The sequence below is a fragment of the Aulonocara sp. 'chitande type north' Nkhata Bay genome, linkage group LG17 (genome assembly GCF_057382095.1).
Source record: "Aulonocara sp. 'chitande type north' Nkhata Bay isolate Kocher_YH1m ecotype deep benthic linkage group LG17, A_spYH_male_GT1.1, whole genome shotgun sequence".
Lineage (NCBI taxonomy): Eukaryota > Metazoa > Chordata > Actinopteri > Cichliformes > Cichlidae > Aulonocara > Aulonocara sp. 'chitande type north' Nkhata Bay.
In genome coordinates this window covers 23721934-23743201 of record NC_141360.1, presented here as the reverse complement: position 1 = coordinate 23743201, position 21268 = coordinate 23721934, and the positions used below count along the sequence as shown (strand labels likewise).

The 21268-nt window shown below is 45.0% G+C and overlaps 1 long non-coding RNA gene across 3 annotated transcripts in view; it reads right to left on the bottom strand.

The window, feature by feature from the left end:
* Positions 1 to 21268, bottom strand: part of LOC147310094 (uncharacterized) — a 45126-nt gene that overhangs the window by 18979 nt on the left and 4879 nt on the right. For 2 of the 3 annotated variants that reach the window (XR_015125628.1, XR_015125629.1), the window contains exon 2: positions 16593 to 16721. This is a non-coding gene — a long non-coding RNA (uncharacterized LOC147310094). The remainder of the gene's footprint in view (positions 1 to 16592; positions 16722 to 21268) is intronic. The other variant, XR_015125630.1, reaches the window with a different exon arrangement.

Below are 21268 nucleotides of genomic sequence, written 5' to 3'. Positions count from 1 at the left end.
ACACTGGGTCACACGACCCAGGACCATGACACCACCCCCCCACCAAGGGCTGGCTCCAGACAGCCCAAACCAAAAGAAACAGACCACCGAGCCCGGGCGGGCGGCGGGGGACCAGGACGGAGGGACCAGAACAAGAGAAAAAAAAAAAAAGCCAACAGAAAACACTGGAGCACGTGACAACAGGCCAGACATAGTTCAGGGGGTCGGCCCGGAGGGCGGCAACACACCAGCCCACAGTTTACGAGTTCAGGCGGTCGACCCGGGGGTTGGCAACCCAACAGGCCACGCCATCCCCCATCAGGAGGCCGTCCATGTGAGAGGCAGTGGCGGTGCGGTTCGGGAGGCCGACCCGGAGCCCGCGGGCACAAGAGTTCGAGGGTCATACGGTCGGGGGGCCGACCAGGCGGGCGCCACAGGTGACAGAGCCGGTCAGGAGGCCAGCCGTGTGGGTGGCAACGGCGGCGGCGAAGGGGACGGCGGAGCAGCTCAGGGGGCCGACCGCGCGGAAGGCAGCGGTGGCTCTCCAGTGTCAGGCGCACTGGCCGAGGCCCGGTGGGCACAGGACCAGTCGAGGCAGGACCAGACGACGGCGAAGCAGGAGCTGACGCAGAGGTTGGACCAGGCGACGGCGAAGCAGGAGCTGAAGCTGGACCAGGCGAAGCAGGAGCAGAAGCCGGATCAGGCGAAGCAGAAGCAGAAGATGGCTGGACGGGCTCCTCGGGCCCTCCAGCTGACGTGGCACGAGGCCGGTGCGGTTCTCCTGAACCCCCAGCTGACAAGGAAGGTTGCTGGACGGGCTCCTCGGGCCCTCCAGCTGACGTGGCTTGAGGCCGGATGGGCTCCTCGGGCCCCCCAGCAGACGTGGCATGGTGCTGGACGGGCTCCTCGGGCCCTCCAGCCGACGTGGCTTGAGGCCGGATGGGCTCCTCGGGCCCCCCAGCTGATGTGGCATGGTGCTGGACGGGCTCCTCGGGCCCTCCAGCCGACGTGGCTTGAGGCCGGATGGGCTCCTCGGGCCCTCCAGCCGGAAGAGACGGCTGAAACAGAAAGCAGTCTGAGGCGGAGAGAAAGCTCACGCCATTCCTAGCAGGCTGCTTCCCAGCCTGTACAGCTGACGTGGAAGGAAGCTGAACGGGCTCCTCGGGCCCTCCAGCTGACACGGCGTGAGGCCGGATGGGCTCCTCGGGCCCCCCAGCAGACGTGGCATGGTGCTGGACGGGCTCCTCGGGCCCTCCAGCCGACGTGGCTTGAGGCTGGATGGGCTCCTCGGGCCCTCCAGCCGGAAGAGACTGCTGAAGCAGAAGGCAGTCTGAGGCAGAGAGAAAGCTCACGCCATTCCTAGCAGGCTGCTTCTCAGCCTGTACAGCAGACGTGGAAGGAAGCTGAACGGGCTCCTCGGGCCCTCCAGCTGACACGGCGTGAGGCTGAACGGGCTCCTCGGGCCCTCCAGCTGGAAGAGACGGCTGAAGCAGAAGGCAGCCTGAGGCGGAGAGAAAGCTCACGCCATTCCTAGCAGGCTGCTTCTCAGCCTGTACAGCAGACGTGGAAGGAAGCTGAACGGGCTCCTCGGGCCCTCCAGCTGGCGAGGCACGAAGCAGCGGGGGTGCTGCGAGGTGCCGAGGCGGCACACCCAGGCATCCAGCCACAGGTGCAGGTCGGGCTGCGAACTGGGCAGGGAGCTGAGCCGCTGACTGGGCAGGGAGCTGAGCCGCTAACCGGGCAGGGAGCTGAAGTGGACATGGAGGTGTTTGTGTCAGGGCCTGCACAAGTGGCTGAGCAAACATCAGAGTGGGATGCCGACCTGGAAGCTGAGCAGGTAGCCGGGCTGAAGCCTGTGGCGAAACAGACCACTGGGACATAACTCTACGCTCTGAGAGGGCAGGTGAAGAACTGTCCTTAGCACCCGCAATCTTCAAACAGGGGTCAAGAAAGTGAACGCTTTTAATGTTCACAGTACCGGCGTTAGACTCTGAGAACACGATGTCTCCTGAGTCAACAGTCTTAGAATCTTTAAACTCAGAGTTCATTGTCTCCGGCTTGATGTGAGAAAACTTGGTCACATGGACGACATTCACATGGCTGCTAGTGGAATTATTGCCTAGGGGTACGTTTCCAGTGTCAAGATCAGTAACACATACAATGTTATTTGTCATGTCACAGAAAACCAAAGTAGACTGCACTTCAATCTCAGCTTTGGGAACATTAGCTTCATGGGGTGTGGCTGAGGGAGCAACACCTGAAACAGAACCTTGTCCTTTTAAGCCATTAACGTGGCTTCTGCTGCCCTTGGCTGCCCTCGCTGTGGAGCTAAACACAGTTTCTTCTGACTCATAACATGACTTCGACAGAGTGTCGCTCAGGGAAAAAGTCAGGTCAGCTAACACAGTTTGCTCATCTCCCACAGCATCCAGAACACAGTCCAGGTTATCCATAGACCCTCTAGCATGAGTCATGACTGTCTCAGGCCGAGCATGTTCAGACACACAATACACCTTCTTGGCTAACGTGCCCATGTACTCACTGTTTATCAGTTCGCCACCTGGTCTCAGGTCCTGGACTGAATTATTCCTGGCAGAGGTGGAAACAGGTGCCCTGCCCTCACGGAATGGAGGTGGGTTAATTACTGGGTCTAAGTTCCCATGCCTAGAATTCACAGTGGCGTCCTCACCAACTAGAGTGGGTTCATGGTCACAATTCTCAGACGCATTCAACTGGGAGTCAAAAGGCTCAGTTATATAAGCCACACAGGAAACAGTCTCTGGTTTCTCTAAATCATTAACATGGTATCGAATTTCCTTATCTGCTCCCTCAGAACAGGTAGACACAGCCCTGCCATCCTCGCTACATGACACTGGCAGGGTTTCTGTTGGCGCTTGTACGGCCACATGAAGAGCTTCTACATCAAAATTCCTGGAAACCCCACTTAATGGTTCACGCTCAGTGTTGCTCACATTTCCAGCAACAAGAATGCCCCCAGACTCATCATCAGTGATTGAGTGGTGGTTAACACAGGTCACACATGGAAACGCTAAACATTCATGTTGAGACACTCTACAACCCTTGGGGGGCCTCTCTAGCTGTTTAATTTCAGTCTTGCTGCTCGTAGTGTTACTATCAGCTGGTCCATTTACAGTCTCTTTGGTCTTGGCCGGTAAAACAGATATTTGCACGGACTCTGGCTCTTTGATACGATCGCCTCTCTTATGGCTGAGCCCGCAAGGCAGCAGTTCAGTAGTGGGCATAATCTCGCCCATGGAAAAGACACGTGGAGCAAAAGCACAGTCACTCTCCTCCATGTCGGAAGGGGCACGAGATGAAACGAGACCCTCCCCAACCTCCAGCTGCCGAGCGGCGCCACGGTGACGTCGCCGTCGCCTCTTCCCTGAAGGCGACGCGGTGACGGAAGCTCCGGTTGCAGGGGAAGTGAAAGGGGGCAGGCCCTGGCAGCTCCGTGGGCCCCCAAGAGCCAGGCGCGTTCCCCGAAAGACTTGCTCATAGTCGGGGGTCAGCCACAGCTTCCACCGGAGCTTCTCCTCCAGCTCCGCGAGAACCACCTGCTCCCGTTCAGCAACGTCCTGGGCAGTGATTTGTGGGGACATCTCCTCAGAGCCGAAAATCACTGCTGACGCGGACTCGGAGGCGACTTCGGCCAGCGGTTCCAGCCCAGGCGACTGCTCTGACGACACCCCGGACTCTGGCTGCGCTGACGTGCGGCGGCGACGAGGGCGCCGCTTCCTCCTAGCAACGGCTGTTGACACAACATTGATAGCCGTGACGGCTGGCTCCTCGTCCTCCGACCACATCCGTGCCAGAAAGGAGGCTGGAGAAGCGAAGTCCGAACGAAACGGCGAGGGTGAGCGGCTCGTGTACGAAGGAATGGATGGTAGCGACCCCAGGTTGCGCCCGAGTCTCAGTGAGCCAACCTTAATCACCCCGGAGCCGCAAGATGGTGGAGGCGGTGATGGGGAAGTTGCGTGACAGCGGAACGGTGGTGACGCAGCCCGTGCGCTGGGCGCCTGCTCCTGAGGATGGGGTTGGAGGATGGTGCGGAGGTAATCAGAAATCAGGGGGGGTAGCGCCTCCCATAGCCAGGGGAACACGGTTACGCTCACCCGCAATGGGTGAAGCAACTCCTCCGTATCCTCCTCCCCGGAACGCTGCATCCACTGACAGCATAGCGCTTCCACTGCCTGAACGACCTCCCTTCTCTGTGTCGCTGGGTCCATACTGGTCGCGTCGTACTGTCACAGGCCACCGGGGCAGACCGTGTGGAGTGAGTGGAGGACCCAAGAGCAAACAGAGGTGAGGACACAAAAACCGGACTTAACAGAAGGCGAGCCTTTATTTAGGGCCGAAAACTTAAGGAACAAGGCAGCAAAGCAACTGAGGGAACATAGACCTGAACATAGACTGGGAAAACTATGGCTAAACAAAGTACAAACTAGGACTAGTTAAGGCTGGGAAACTATGACAAGGGGTAGGGGAGATAACACAGACGACGCGACACAGACTGTAAGAAACACAGAGACTAAATACACATGAGGGATGATCAGGGGAAGTGGCCACACATGGGAACGCAGCTGACACACATGAACTTAACGACAGGACAGGAGGAGTGAGCTGAATACACAGACAGTGAATGCAGGCCTTCAAAGTAAAACAGGAAACATGAGACATGAACCGGGGAGACGTAGTACAGGGGGAGGTGACATAACTGACAGCATGAACTTGACAGTACAAGACACACAGACATAAACACACGAAGGGCAAGGGAGACGTAATGCAAGGGTGACATAATTACAAAAAGGGCTGGACTACCTTAAAGAACCTAAGCAAACAATAAACATCAAAATAGGTTAAGCATAACACACTGGGTCACACGACCCAGGACCATGACACTAGGGGGTCATGTTGGAGTCTTTATTTTGTTTGTTGGTTTGTTGGACGGCCCGTCACGGGTTTCTTTGTAGATTTACAGCCATAAATGTTGTTACAAACCAAGTGCAATTCTCTAAAATCAAATTTATAAATGTCTTTTGAAAATATTTCAAGGCAGAAGTATCTGGTAGGACCTGCGTCTTAAAATTCAGGGTCAAGCATAAGAGTCCTGAAGACAAAAGTAGTATTTTTTACCTTAAGAGAGTATTCACGGTATCAGTTAATCTCTCTGTCTGTTTTCCGTGCTAAAGGTTTCAGTGTTTATTTGACACTTGAAAGTAACAAACCTAGAATGAAAAGCTGATTCATATTCATGCTGCTAATTTGAGAAAGCAGTAATACCTCAGTGAGACTTTTCTGTGTGTGTGTCGTGAGGAAAAAGTATGATGAAACCGTAAAACAATACCCGCACATAAACACGAAAGTGGCGACACATTTCTTGAAGGTAAGCAATTTTCATGCACGTTAAGAGCTTAGCATCGGCGCTATTCATATCAGTTTACCATTATGATGCAAATGATAACAGTGGTGCCTGGCTTCCTCTTCTCCCTTTTCTTATGCACTTTTACTATGAGCAACATGGCACACCATAGTATAGATGCACACCTACATTACAGTGAACACACAGACGTGCGCACACACACACACACGATAAAATTCACCCAGCTCCATTGCTTATCCCCTTTGTTTGAGCTGATTGGATCTGTGGCGATCACATGTTTACCCAGAGCTCTATCTCTTTGAGAAACCTCCGTCACGGGTAGCGGAGAGTAACGTTTGCCTCTTTTTGTGTTTTCCTTTTATTTTGGAGACGGGCACGCACACACGGTCTTTATGTATATATGCTAATAGGCTGGCTAACACCGTTTCACACTGTTTGTTTCTGAAAATGATGCAACTTGCCAGACATCCATTTTTTGCTGATGTTCACATTTTCTTTTTTTTTCTTGCCTTTCTCAGGGCGGGCATTTTGGAGAGAGAAAATCAGAGAGAGAGAGAGAGACAGAGAGAGAGGAAAAGGAAGAAGAAGAAGAGAGTGGTGGAGGGTGAGAGGAGGAGGAGGAGGAGAAGAGGCGAAAGAGGCTCGTGTTCAAAATCCACAAAGGTTTTGTAATAAATGCATCGACGACAATAAAAACAAAAACATTAAAGGGAGAAAAGACGTGTTTCTGTGTTAAACAATTAGTGCTGCAGCATTAGAGCCGATCAGGAAGAGACAAAAGCTCGGCAGCAGCAGGGGTTTACCCCAGACACAAAGACACAAAGACAGATGCTCTGCAGCCCAGCCAAGCTACAGTACCATACTAGCTTTCTCTGGAGCTGCACAGAACCACGTCCACAATCCAACTGTCTGTGGGTCTGTCAGCGAGACAAAGAGTGCCGCAATTTAAATAGAATTTCTACGTAACCTGCCCCTAAAGGTGTGATGTTATCTGTAATTTCAACTTACAGTGTATGTGCTTTTTTTCCCTTTTTGCAGGCAATGAATCATACCTGTTTCCAGCACTGGATGTGCAAGCCGCTACATATGTGGTAAATGATTGACAGGTGCTTTCCCTCCCCTACAGCCTCCTACAGCCTCACAAACAGTACCTGACTGGGCTGATCTTTTTGCCTGATTTCAAAATGAAACCAACATGGCTGCCCGTTTGCAAACTTTCTTCTAAGTTCTAATAACAGCCCAGCGTGACATGTTTCTGGAAACGTGAGGCAAGACATAAGGCCTGCAGGTGCTGCATCAATCTTCATTTTAGCTCAACAACGGCCGCTTTCGAAGTTTTTAACGTTTCCACGTTTCTAGAGGTTTCACACCAAGGAGGTTGTGCAAATGAGGAGTGAGTGACATGTTCCCCCATTCCACGAAACACAACGGCACGCTACCAGAATGCACTGTAAGGCTGGATACATGGACAATGAAAGGTAAGGTAAGTCCAGACAAATAAATTAACGATAATCCTCAAAGCCAGCTCAAATTTAAGACTACTACTATTAGCGTTACACCAGTATACAGGCTACACCAGCGTTTCAGTTTCTTTGTATATGCCAGCATTATTGTACCAAACAGCAAAACACCAAACAGACTATTAAAATATAGAGAAACAAGAAGCACTCCAAGAACACAAACCTCTGCCAAGGCAGCCCACTCTGTTATTTTTTTAATTGTATTTTATTTATGTGGATATAATAAATTTGTAGCATTTATTTAAATATTTAGTTATAAATATCAAGTGAAAAAAGGTTTTTGATGACAATTTCATTTTGTTTTCCAAAATAATAACAAAACCTGTTCAGGGACATTGTCCATGTTTTCAAATTGTAAAATAATGTGATATTTAGAACCCCCATACATCATCACCAATCGTTACACTGTACTTTCTATATGTTGATAACACACATCACAGTAAGAATCATATTTTCTAAAGTTCTAAAGCATTTTGTCTATTTTCAACCAATAAATCATTACGCTGACATTGAAGACATTTCAGATTTTAATGGATTGTTAACACTGTTAAGCCCACTCTACACTCGACAAAATTTTATCAGAATTCATTCAAAACTTTTTCAGCTATGTCTGTGCTGCTTTCTTCTACGCTACACTGTTAACTTTGATCCTTTTAAGATCTTTATTTATAGAGCACTTTTCTAAACCCACAATCCAAAAATGTTTCATGCAGGACAAGAATGTAATAAACCTGTTAAAATAAAAACAACACATTATTTGTAGCAGTAATTTATATGCTCTGTTTCTTTGCGTGTCACTTTAAAGGATTTTTTCCTTCCTTTATTAAAGATAGTCCAGTGTATGGTTTGCTAAAGGACATGAGAAGGGGAACAATGAAGGACTTTTCCTTTCCTTTTAATCAATAATTGAACCAGCTGCCACTCTGACGCTTGATTTGATTTCACTCAGCCTAAACCTAACCAAACGCTGACTGAAAACAAAAGAAATCAGCAAATGGAAAAACAACTGCGTGAACAGGAAATTGCTAGGAAAGAAAGTGTAAAAGGAAAACACTGATGCTACGTCAATACTATAACATTTCATCAACTACCTTCAGAGACAGTGGCAGGTGTTGCCGTTGTGCACGTACATGAACAACGTACATCAACGTGAGTCAGTAGAAACCTGTTTACTGGTTTTTCCTTGGATAGTAGCATCTGCCTGCATGAGTAGATATTTACCATACACACTGTGTAATATGATAAAGATCTTGACACATCTGAGATTTCTGCATGGATAGATACAGCTAAACGTAAATAAAAACAATGTTTGTTTTATCATTTAGGGGAGGTAACCTGCTTCTCACTGGAGAATTCACCATTGTTCTAATTACTCCAGTGCAGTGTGTACAATAGCTCCAAATTACGCAGAAATCAAAGGATGTCGGTCATAAATCTCCTGCAGCCTGTGTGGTCACTCTCTCCTTTCAGCTCCCGTTTTATCATGCGTGTGTGTAAGAGTGTCTGCGTGTTTGTGCGCGTGTGTGAGACAGAAGGAGAGTGAGAGAGAGAGGAACCCCCTCCAGTGGCGTCTACTCTGTACATTCGACTCAATGGCTCCAGTGTTCGTGTGTGTGTGTCTGCATTTGGGTGTATGACTATGGCACTTAACCCTGTGACCGGTTGTGGAATGAGCTTCACAGAAATCACCGCTGAGCCGGCCACCCCCTCCCGCATCACCATGGTGTGTGTTACCACCCCAAGAGAGGCCAACAAGCTAGCGCACACACCCCCTTGCACACATGCAGACACAAGCTTCCTCTGTCTCCTCCAAGTCAGAGGTGGTGATGGTGTAAAGCCTCGTGTTTAGACTCTGCGTCTTTGTTCCTCCCTGATGGTGCCTCCTCTACCTGCATATGAGGGAGGAAGTCTCCGCTGTTTCCACTTTAAAGCCAGGAAGTGTTTGATTCCCTCAGTTTCCTCGACTACTAAAAGCTCATTTCATCTTTTTTTCTGCAAACCACGGAGTGACACAACACTATTATCCCCTCAGTCTACACCCTCTTATGCTCTTTGATTCCGCTGGCCGCCGTTTGAGTTTAGCCTCACGGTCACACACTTGCTGCACGTATACAACAGAAACACCTGCTGCAGCGTCGTCATGTGTAACAAATGAAGTCAAATAGGGGCGGCATGTGCATAAATGGTTGCGCAGGTGTAGGGCAATATTTTAAAGGATGCATGCAAGCCCACTGCTGTTTTCTTCAAACATTTTCTCAAATGGTAATGACTTGTTTTTCATTCAAATACTTAGTGTATCCTAAAAATGTATTATCATCAGGTTACCAAGAAGGCCATTTGCCTTTAGGTCTGATGTTTTGCAGAAAAAAAAAGGCATTATATGATCAGTAAAATGCTACATAATTGTGTAAAGTTGTTGGGTATTTGTTGACAATGCAAATTAACAGCTCACTACTCAGAACACCGAGTTCCCTTCTGGTATCAGCCAGCAGGAACCCAGACTGACCAAAGATACACACATGGGTGACAAATTAAGGCGTCTTATGCGTCCGTCACACATGCCTGGAGTCCAGTTGATGGTCCTCCGAAGAAATGCTTAGTTGCTTACAAGTTGCTGCAGTCCAACATAATTACATAGAAGATACTGATATGTCTGCAAACACTTGTTAATCGCTGGTTCCTGGTAGTGAAACTTGAGAGTTCAATGAATGCTGGAAATGGAGACCTCAAAGTAAAAGTGTTGCCTTTTCAAACATGTTGGTTGCAGCGGTAGAGCGCAACATTTACTCTGAATGGTCGTGCTTTTCATAGTTTCACTATTGCTTAGTGAGTAGGTGGTGAGATTTCACAGACAAACTGGTATTTCCCTGCAAACTATGGGTGGCTGCAGAAACCTGTTGATTACCAAAGTAATCTCAGAAGAAGCTTTTTAGTGGAATATTAACATCTTTGCAATACAGCAACCCTAAGTCACCTGGTTGTGGAATACATATTTTACTCTAGCAACTAAAGGTTATGATGAAATCACTGACCGGTCTCTAAGCCTGTGTGACCAGGGCCTTACTAAGGTGTTGGGCCACCGTATGTTGACAGCACAGCTTCAACGCATTGCTTCTACCAAACTGTGACACATTCTTCAAAGAGATATGGCTTCATTTGCTGTAATGATGGTAGTGGAAGGCCCTCTGTGAAGGGGCATACACACAGGAAGAGACTGGCAGCGATGTGTGTTGGCAAAGCAAAATGGCTGGCTTCCAGATTAAACAAATGTTATCTTTGAGGCGAATCAATGAAGCAACTATAAATGGAATCAAAGAATACAACACATGATATACAAGAAGGTCACATACACAACCAGAGACTGGAATGTCAAAATATTTTCAGCACAGAGTGTCAAATATTGCTGTTCTGTCAAATACCACTGATGTTGCAGAGACACGCACAAGGTTTCCTGTGATGTTGATACCTTGATGCACTGGTTGCACCAGTATTAGATGCTAACAGATAGCAGGCCTCTTTCACAAAGAGACCAAGTCCAGACTTGGAGGGTGAAGGGCTGGCAGTAAAGCAAGTGACACAAGGTTTGGACCTTTGTGTTCAGCATTTTAGTTTCATCTGCACTGCCTTTTCTTTCCACTTTCTCTTACTGGCTAAAAATTAGACCTCAAAACTACTTTGGATTTAGACACCAAAAACAACTTGGATAGGCTTTGGAAAAGAAAATATATCCTTTCTCCAACAGGTGTTCATTTTAATTGAGTTGTAGTGACTGTGAACACCGTATAACATGAGTCAGAGTATTTTGATAATCATTCAGTGACCCTTCTGCCCATTGAACGGGGGCATACTCGCTCTACAAGATGAAGTGGTTCAGATTTCTCTTTTAATTTGTCACCTGTGTAGATTCCTGCCTCTGTAAAGGTGAGGTAAGTGGGTATCAGGCTTCCTGACACTTTAAAACAGCACTCCACTGATGCAATATTAACAGGGAGCAGCTGAGGGAGACCCGGTGTTAACCCCACCATCTAACCTACAGCTTCATGAGGTCAGCGGCTCAGCACCGTGCTAGGCAGACTCCACACTTCTTCTCTGAAGATGGGTGCTTATGTGCCTGAGTGGGTCAAAGAGCTGCCAAACGCATTAAGCTGAGTTTAAGTGAGAGTTCTACTTATGTATGTGTGTAAATTGATAGATGTGTTTGTGAAAAAGGACAAAAAAGAAAAGAAAAGAAAAAAGAGTCAGCCATCTGAGACCAGTCAGTGAGAGGAGGGGTCATGTAGGGTCAGTGCTAAAGCAACAGTGGCAGTCTGCCACATATTCGGTCCATGTTTTGACTGCTATAGTCTGTATATAAGAATGATTTAACTTTTGGATAACGGTTAATGCTGATGTTTAATAATGGGCCTGTAACAATCAGCTATTCTTGATCTTTTTCAGGAGTACTGTGTGGTTTTCATTTGACTTGACTGCAAACATCTGTTACGCAGGAAGTTTCCAAGATGTGTTTTCAAGATCTCTCAGTGGAGAAGTCCTGGGCCTTTAATTAGCAACATAACACTGATGCTGTAACCCCCTCAGCCTCACAAATAATAGAGTCAAGTTATTTTTAATGAGGGAAAGGGCTTTTAGGAATTCTTACACCTCAGTAGTCAGATCACAAACTTGTTTGACTCCTCAGTAATGAAATCAAATAATATTACCCGATTTAAATTTGGCTGATATCCCTTCAACATCACCCCCTCGTGCACCTCTGCAGTTCTTCCATATAGTTAGAGCACTTGGTTGAAGCCTCATTCACCATGAAGTTGATATACCGTGTTTGCAGACAGCAAATAACTTCAATATCACAAAACGGCAGGTTTCAGTGGAAGCGACCAATGTGTCCAAACCTAACGGCGGTGCATTTGGTCAGGAGAATGACAAGAAGCATGCTCACTAGTTTTTTTGGCATTCACAGAATCCTGAACCATAAATTCATGCCCCAGGGTCAGCCTATCAATGCCAAGTTCTACTGTAACATCCTAAAAGCAACTTGTCCTCTCCTAAGAGCCACAATTTTGCCCACTGAAGGATGCAGCACACATTGCAAATGCATCAGGGCGAGTGGTTGAAATGGGTCTTCCAGGAAAGATCTAAAAATAGCATCACCACTTGAGCTGCCTAAGAGCGCGAAGATAAAGATAGGGTAGATTAACCAAACTAAAATCAGGTGTTTTTTCTTTCTTTTCCTTTTTATGGTGGGAACTTTATGACAGCACTTAGATTAAATTCTGGAAGTAGCAGCAAACAATCACAACATCTGAATAATAGTTTCTTTATCTTAGAGATGCAATGCACAGGAAACAGCTATTATCCCTCCACTACTAATTACAAGGTGAAGCACACCATCCCTAATACTGCCCTTACTATATCATATTCTACTACATTAAGGGGCTGGGTATATGCTCTACACTTAGGACCTAACTTGCAGCACTCACCATAAACACTGTAACTGTGTGTGTGTCTCTTCAACCTAAGTTTTTAACCATAAATTAGGCTCACTTTGATCTTTTAAGTAGATTTTAACACACTTCATAATGATTTGAGATCATCTCCTCAGATTTTTCGGGCTACTCCTCCTCCTGGTCTGTGAACCGTGGATCGTTTGCATCTTTTTTCCCATGTATGGCCATTATATTACTTTGTTACTGGATTCTGCATGAGTGGATTTGTTTTAGTCTTGTGTGTGATATTTCTGATTGACCAGGGCAGCTGCAGAGTGCAACCATCAAGCCAAATTCCGCTGTATCTCTTGTTTATTACTGTTTTCCTAGAAGCTTGGAGACATTTTGCCATTCGTGCGGATGAATTTCCTCTTCCAGTTTGTCCAGAAATATTATTAAGATCCTCTGAACTTGCTGTGCGCAGATGACACTATTATTGCGCTGATATTACTCAGCCTAATGAAATCTGCTCTGCCTCGCACCGATGGAACACTGTTAACTTTGATCTCACAATTAAGTCTCCATGAACAGCTAATAAAGCATAATCTGCTCTGTATCTGCTTGTCTGCGCCAGAAGCACAGAAAACCTTTTAGCATATCTTCACTGCAGTTTCTGACTGACACTTTGTTGCTCTCGGCTGAAACACTGACTTATTTTATCACGCCCGAGATAATACAATCAAGTATTAAGGAGTTAAAAATCACACTGGATCTGCATCGGTTGAGTGGCAGATGAGTGGCAGATGCCTGCGGGGGCTTCTAGTCATTCCGGTCTCCTTTTCCCATCCCTCTGCCTCGACTTAGAAGTAGATGTGTTGACATCCCTGAAAACAGAAAAGGCAGTGGTTGTTCCCTTATTGTTGCTGGGGCTTTTTGGATATATCTGTTCCCAATCTTTTATTCATTAAATGCATGACGTCACTTCTTCTTTTGATAGCTCTCATAACCTTTTCATACATTTGCCTGTAATATCCCTGCACTCTGATCAGACTTAATAACAGGCCAAACAGTTTGAGATTTCTGCTCTATGATAAGGGCAATCAAAGGAAAATTGCAGCCTTTTATTTTTGGGATCTGCTCCTTTTTCTTCCTCGGAAAAGACAGACGGTAGCAGTTTGGCGATGGATGTCGGACAATCGATAAGGAATGTTTTCCACATGACTTAAGGACTGATTGGAGCAGTATTTTCCTCTCATCTTATGCTCACATTTGTTGTGTGGGCATAAGCCAGATCTGTTAAACATATACATTTGTGAGCTGATGTATAAGTTTGATACACACGACTGCTTGGTTCACACACAGTTTACGCTCGAGTTCTTAAATGTGCTTCCTTTTTTCTTTTCAGATCATCAAACAGTTTTGAAAAGGCATCCCTTGTTAGAGAGAAAGAGACAGACAGACAATCTACCAGGTTTTACCACACGAACGCCACAGAGTCTCGCTGATGAGGTTAAAAGGTAACACTTCAATCGAGCTCTTAATGTACACTTCAGCCACAGAAACAACACCACTTTCTCTGCCGTGGCACCTCACACTTTTCATCTCCCACCTGTTGTTTTCATTGGAGGAAACCCTTTAAGATCAGAGCGACCCAACAAAAACATCATCTGTTTTCATGGATAACAGTTAGCGCTGGTTTTGAAAGAAGCAGATAAGATTATAGTGTCTAATGAGCAATGGCCTGAGTACATCTACCGGGATATACGTGTTAGAAGAAGCAGTTCGTCTTCGTGATTTTGTGTTGGATCTCTTCCACGAGATCCTATTATATCCTATTATTAATTTTCTATAATCACAGTGGCTCCTGACCGCTATGTATAATGTCTTAATGTGTTTTACTTGGCTTCGTGTTTTCAAGTATCATTGTTTTAACACTATCTTTGATTATGAATAATCTTCTGATGGGTTTGTGATGGAAAATGCGCCATAAGAAACATTGGGAAATTGTACTTTGAAAGCCATTTAATACCTAGTTATGTATTTTAAATAAAAAACAGTATTAAAAATAAGTACTGTTCCTGTGTATTGTTTTGGTCTAATTTCCTTTTGAATTACATCCACATTGGATGATTAAGATGGAGTGCTGGTTTTTTTTTTTCAGTAATCTTATTATTTTTCTAACAGTAGCAGCACTGACTTAAACAATATAACGAAACTGTCAGTGATGGATTGAATACACTGTTTTGCAGAATCATGAAGGAGTGTTCTCTTATTTCCCAGTCTTTCAGTTAAAAAAGAGATTTAAAGCACAAAACTCTTATTCGTGGTCTCTATCGCCATACCTTGGTAATTTGCTAAGCCTAAAGATGAATCTGGGACCCCATCAGCCATTATCTGAGTCTAAAGTCATTCACTACAGTGAACTACATGGTAAAATTGCCTCTTTGTACCCCTTTTTAGTGGAACCAGAGTATCCCATAGTACTTCAGTAGAGTAGGCAGTTACTAGGCGGGAATTGTGTATCGTCATGCATTGCCAAAGAAAAAAAAATAGTTAAGATGAGAAGTATTTATTTATCCTAAAGTTTGACTTTTTTTTGCTACAGCATTTAAAATTAAGTTAAATTAATTAGGATGAATAAGGAAAAGGATGAAAAAAGAAATGCACACATTTTAATCTTCCTAGTTGATATTAAAAAAAAACATGTTTGTGGGTTTTAGAGTCTAGTTTAGAGTCTTTTGTGTCTACAGAGTGAGTGTCCTTCCTTAACAGGTACCTGAGTGATTTCCGACACAGCCTCTGAGGCCATGGCCAGTATTACATATAATACATCAGGAACAAGACTTCCTGTTCTGTACACTGCCTTAAAAATTCTAATAACAAGCAAACTTCTTGCTAGACAACAGAAGATAGTTTCAAGCCTACATTTTTTACCAGTGCATCAGTGCCAAATCTTTTGCACTCAGCCCTCACTGGTCAATCTGACTCAGATTCAAAACAGGAACGAGGCTTCCACAGGTACCACAGATTCTGTCCATTTATTCACATCATGGCTGCTCTGTTTCTGGTTTCTGTATTTACATATTTAAGACATATAATAAGTGTGTGTGTATTCTTGCTAAGTTTCAAAAGGTCAAAGAGAGCTGATCCCCTTCAAAGTTTCAACTCCTTAAAAGACACGTTTTCCTTACAGAATCTGTATTCTCACTTTTATTCTTCTTATCCCTGAAACAATATTCTGACCTTTCATCAGATGTGTTGACTGCGTCAGAAAGTGTTTAGCCTGAAAGCAGCTCTTCTATCTCCTCTGCCTGTGGATCTTCGCTCTCCTTTATCAATTCTTTTTTGAACATCAGCTTTTCAAAAGCTGTTAGGGATGTGATGTGAAAAGAGGGCAGTTTGAATATTCGGAAAGGTTTTTTTTTTTTTTTTTTTTAAGACAGGCCTAAAGCATCATCTCCAATTACACTACTCAAACGTGTTTGCATATTCAGTATATTGAAAAAATAGACCTGCTGGATGTGGCTTAATATAAGCAGCCTCATAGGCGACATGCAAACTCTTTAACAATGTGCTGGAGAGAGATACCTTATTAGCCTTTTTATCATTATTCCTCCTGATCAGTCTCCTCTACCAGATTGTTGTCCTTCACCTAACTTTCCTCTTTATCATGTAGACACAGACCGAACACACTCTACAGATGCCTGTGGCTCTCCGCTTAGAAAGAAAGTTGGTCGGTTGTGAAAATAAAATTGAGACCACTGATGCCAGGACTGACTGAGAGAGTGGGCTATGTTCTGACAGATGTGGTGTCATGTCAACCGAAAGGCAAAGATGTGTTGAATTAATGAGGCCAGGTGATGGAGAAAAGGAGCAGAGCTGGAGCCAACAACTCTTGCCTGCAGTTTACTGGAGACCTGGTGTGCTTATTTAAATAACTGCCTTGATCTCACTGATCACTAGGCTAAAGGCTACTTAATTAAAACTAACAAGCAGTGCATTAACACCCTGTCGGCACGCTGACACTGTCAACCTGGCTGTACGCAAGCAGCACCCCCGGGGAGAAGTGTGCACTATTCCAGATCCAGGTGAAGCAGACATTTGATTTAAAATGCCACAAAGTAAGATGGCAGGTTGGCTTTTTTCTCCTTTTTTTTTTTTTTTGCAACCTGATTGAAAGGAAAGGCATTTTTCACTGTCGGGGTGGGTTAGGAAAGAGCGTACGTGTGTGTCTGCGATGTGTATGTGTGCAGAATAAAAGCGACATACCCACCGAGGAAGGCCAGCCTTGAGCTTTATAGACGGGTGCTTTGATCAGAAAGGCTGGCTCACCTTCATCTCCTCATGGACGTCGTCACTGGATGCTGATGATGCTGAGCGCCCGTTTCTCTGAGGAGGCTGAATGGAAGAAGGAAAAGGTTCAGGGAAAAGTGGAATAGGAAGCGTGTGTGTGTGTGTGTGTGTGTGTGTGTGTGTGTGTGTGTGTGTGTGTGTGTGTGTGTGTGTGTGTGTGTTACTTTTTGGGTTTCCCCCTTCTAATTTTTTTTCCTCAAAGAGAGAGAGATGTGCTGATACACAATTTTTTTGATAGTGAGACACATTCCCTTTGATTTTTTTAAAATAACAAACACTTTTGAATGACAAAAATTGGGGTGTAAAATTTCACCATGATAAATATAATGGTAAAATGCTAGCTTCAGTTGTTACCTCAGCTATATTATTTTTTGGCCAACTTATACTTTCCCCCCAAAACCGCCTCATAAAATCATTTGGGCATTTTCCTCAATCTATGTATAATATGTAAAAAATAAAACTGTTGATGTAGATGTAGAAATTTATGGGGTATAAGACAGTAAAAGGATCACTTCCAGCTTTTTAAATTTTTAATCTTATTGGTAAAGTTAGCAAAGTTCTCAAGTTTTTCTTTTCCTTTTCTTTAAAGCTGACTGGTAGGTCTACACCTGCACTTTTTATTTCACTCTAACCACTGAAATTGAAAGTCACTGAAAGTCAGTTTATTCAGTGCTTCAAAAATAAGTCCCCAAATAAGTGCCCCAGTGCGTTTCAAGTTGCAAGACCTCGTCCCCGGAGGCTTTTACCCATGTCTTTGTTATTTCCTCTAAAGTAACAAATGTCCCTGCATAATGAGCAAAACAGTCCTGCGGAGCAGGCAATGAGTAGCCTGTCCGCTTCCGGTTAACGGTCCTCTCCGCTGTTTGTGAATGACTTTGTGACGACCTCTGAGGCAAACGCGCCCCACACCACCCAACCTTCTCTCTCGTTCGCAGGAAATGGAAATGGCTTAGGACTATCGGCGTTGCCCCGGCAACCATCTGAGTCCCCCATCTCGCGGTGGAGAAATGAGTTCTGAACAGGCTCGAGAGAGGCAGGGATTAAACATGATCCCGCGGACGGACTGTCAATCACAGCCCTCCAGCAGCCTTCCCGTGTTCACTCAAACATCTACGCTCAAACATAAAAAAGGTGCATTTAAAAAACAAAACAAAACATGTATACATATATTATTATTTATCGATAACCACAAGTTCATAAATAAAATGAACTGATAATGAATTCGGCCTGTGCTGTGTTCTTTTTTGTTGTAAGCTATTAAAAGCAAGAAACTCTTTTCTATTAAAAAAAAAAACCAAATTCGTTATCCAGCAGCGGATTTAGTGGTGGTCGTTATATTCCAGTGCCAAGAGGCGATGGATTAATTTAATTAGCCTGGCGAAGATTAATGACGATGCATAGGCCTTTTGTAGATAAGGCTATACACTGTTAAAGAGGGTGTGTTGTTTTCAAACACCACTGTGTGTCCAATTTGGGGAACTTTGGAGTGTGGCTGAAGGTAATCAGAAAAGGGGGGAAAAGTATAGCCCTAAAGATTTTATAGGCTTCAGCTGGGGTTTATCTTTGCAGGCTCAGATAAATCTGAGTGTATAATAGCTTCACACACATTGTATTATTTTAATTATTTATTTAGTCTTTGAAGCCATAAAGATGCTTATTTTGTGTGGGTGATTTCTATAAACCGTTGGCACACTGTAAACCAGCGAAGAATGGGGTAGGCCTACTGGAGATGTTTGCTGTGATTAACGCACATTGTGACACCTTTCCAGGTGTCTTTATAATTCCCTTTCGTGCTGCATTGTGAGTGCGCGTGGCGAAAATGCGTGGCACTACTATAAAAGCAGCTTTGTATTAAATGTGCGTGCTCTTCCTTTAACAGTACAGCAGGTATAATAGATCCTTACTGTTCCTGGCTTCTGCCCACTTAACACAAAAGTTTTACTTTTCTTTCCATGTTAATTTATTTGGCGTCTAGAGTGACAAATCATCTATTAACTCCCAATCAAAATAAAGAAATAAATTATATGTCCTGCACAAACGTGCTCATATTAATTGCATGTATAATTCTGATGTGATTCTGAACTATTCCAGTATACCCGCATACGGAGGCAAAGTGTCCAAGTGATTTCTATCCCCATGCTTTAATAAAACTGTCAGAAAAAACAGGCTAACTGGTGTGCATGTAAAAAATAATACACTTTCTTTCTCAGAGCTCTATTCATGATGGCGTTACTGTCCTTTTTAGAAGTCTCAACACGTGGCTGCCATCTTGAAACGTCTTTGGGCACACATTTGGACAGTTGTTTTAAAGGATTTCCTAACCTCAGTGGCCACAGGGACATATAACTGCACGTATAGAATCACAAGTCAAATCTGATCATAAAAACGCTTAAAATGTTTACCGACTTTGCCCCAAAATAAAGTTTTAGTCACCACTAAAACAGGAAATAACACTAGAATAAACACATCAGCTCACGTCCTATTAATGCAATAATTTGTACTTTAATATTTCTAAAGTTTGACCAGATGAATTAAGTTTACTCTTTGTATTTATTTTACTACCTTATCACTTTCTTTACACATGTAAAAGTGAACAATTCCTTGAACTTTTTCGATGTATCAGTAAATGACCAGATAAAGATCATTTCGAGAAAACACCTTCAAAAGTGTTTGTATTTCCTACTAAATCTCTCGATTAATAAATGTCTGATTTATTTGTTATTTTATTCCAGTCATGGTGACACAAACTACATTTACACACAGCGGCAAATAAAGAATGAATTCCCTGGAAATCCCTGCCTGCTCCTGGAGAAGTAGCTAATCACGTTACAGTAACGCATTATTGGTGCCAGGCTGGCAGGGAAGGCTGGGAGAGCGAGAGAGGGCGGGGAGAGTGAGACCCCGTGCAATTCGATATTTGCCTCTTTTGACAGTCATTTAAAGGGGATCTGGAGAACCCGATAGCCCGGGACTTACACCCCTCCAAAGGCTTTCGGGACACTTTAGCCCGACTCGGCTCGGCCCCGCAGCGCCAGTGAGTCGCCAGGCAGGGTGTAAACGTTAAATGTTAGCTATTTGTTCCGTGGATTGCGAGGAAAATCAAGCCAGTCTTTCATTCACCCCCCCCCCCCCCCCTCTCTCACACACACACAGAACTCCGCTCCCCCCCATCTCCCCTCCCAAGCTTTCTTTCTTTTCCAGACTCCACAAACAGTCATTGACTAAAGAGGCTTAGAGAGACTCCTAATAATGCTTTAACGAATTAAAAGCAACGGAGAAGTTTTAGGAGGAAAAAAAGAGGGGGAGGGAGGGAAATGTTTAGTAATTGCTGAGACTGTACAGACAAAGAGTCCTGACGCAGTGGCACTGGAGGTTATCTGCCATCGTAGTGGTTCCTTATCAGCGGATAAATATTTGTATATCATGGCCAAACTGGAGGGGAAGGAGGAGGGTGGGGTGGGGGTCTGCAAAGCCCCCTTGTGATTGTTGCAGCTCAGGTAAGCTAGATGGATATAATCACTGTATCCACCGCTGCATCCTCTGCAGTGGAGCAGAGCTGCTGCAGTGTGGGGGATCGAGCCGCTCCAGAAAAGCCTCTTTTTTTCAATTATGGGGTTAAAAGAGTGAGAGAGTGTTTAATAAACGACTGCTCATTAAAGCGAGAGAGAAAGCGAGAGCGAGGGAGTGCATTCCCTTGCAGATAACGGGCAGGTCGCATTGTGCAGACGTCTCCTGGGAAGACTCCTGCACTGGATGTTTGCCCCCAACCCCACCCACAGCCTTGCATCTCATTAAGCTCATCTCCACATCTCTATCTGCAGTATATCTGGGGCGCACCATCAGCCTCCCATCAGTGCGGATGTGGCCCTTTTCTGCACGGACAAAAAGAGTAAGATTTCAGGGGAGGTGAATTAAATCGAGCTCTTTTTATTTATTTTATATTTGGAGAACCCTTTAATCAGCAACCATTAATAATGATCTCCTTGCTTTCTCCCACCCCCTTACCCCGTTTCATATGAAACCGTCACTGGACTACCAGTGGCCACCCAGTACAGGATTATGCACAGCCAGGAAAAGAGGAGGAGGAGGTGGTGGTAGGGGAGAGAGGGAGAGAGGAAGGGAGGGGGCTTGCCTGGATACCCAACCGCCTGCAAGTGTCCATCCTCGGTCTGTTTGACATGGCAGCGTCCCTGGGTATAAAAGCGATAAACATCTGGTGGCGCTGCCAGGACATTGGAAAATGAGGGATTGGGGAGAGGCGGTGAAAGAGGCGGCGAAAATACAAAATCATAATGAGAAGAAAGATGGGCAGAGAGGGAGTGAGAGAGGGGGGCAGAGAGATGCTGATCAGCTAATTACAGCTGCAAATAAAATGCAAATTTATCCTGGCACAGTGAGCATGCCCAAGTTTAAACATAGCGCCATCCAAAAAATCCAGAGCTGCGCTGGCGCTGCGCCAGTGACGACTTCCAAACAAAGGGTGATTATCCAATAATAATAAATTATTATTATTACTATTAGTATTAACCTTATAAGGAGGTGCATCTTCGTTCGGTGTTACACCAGGGTACACCCGCCATCCCTTTGAATAA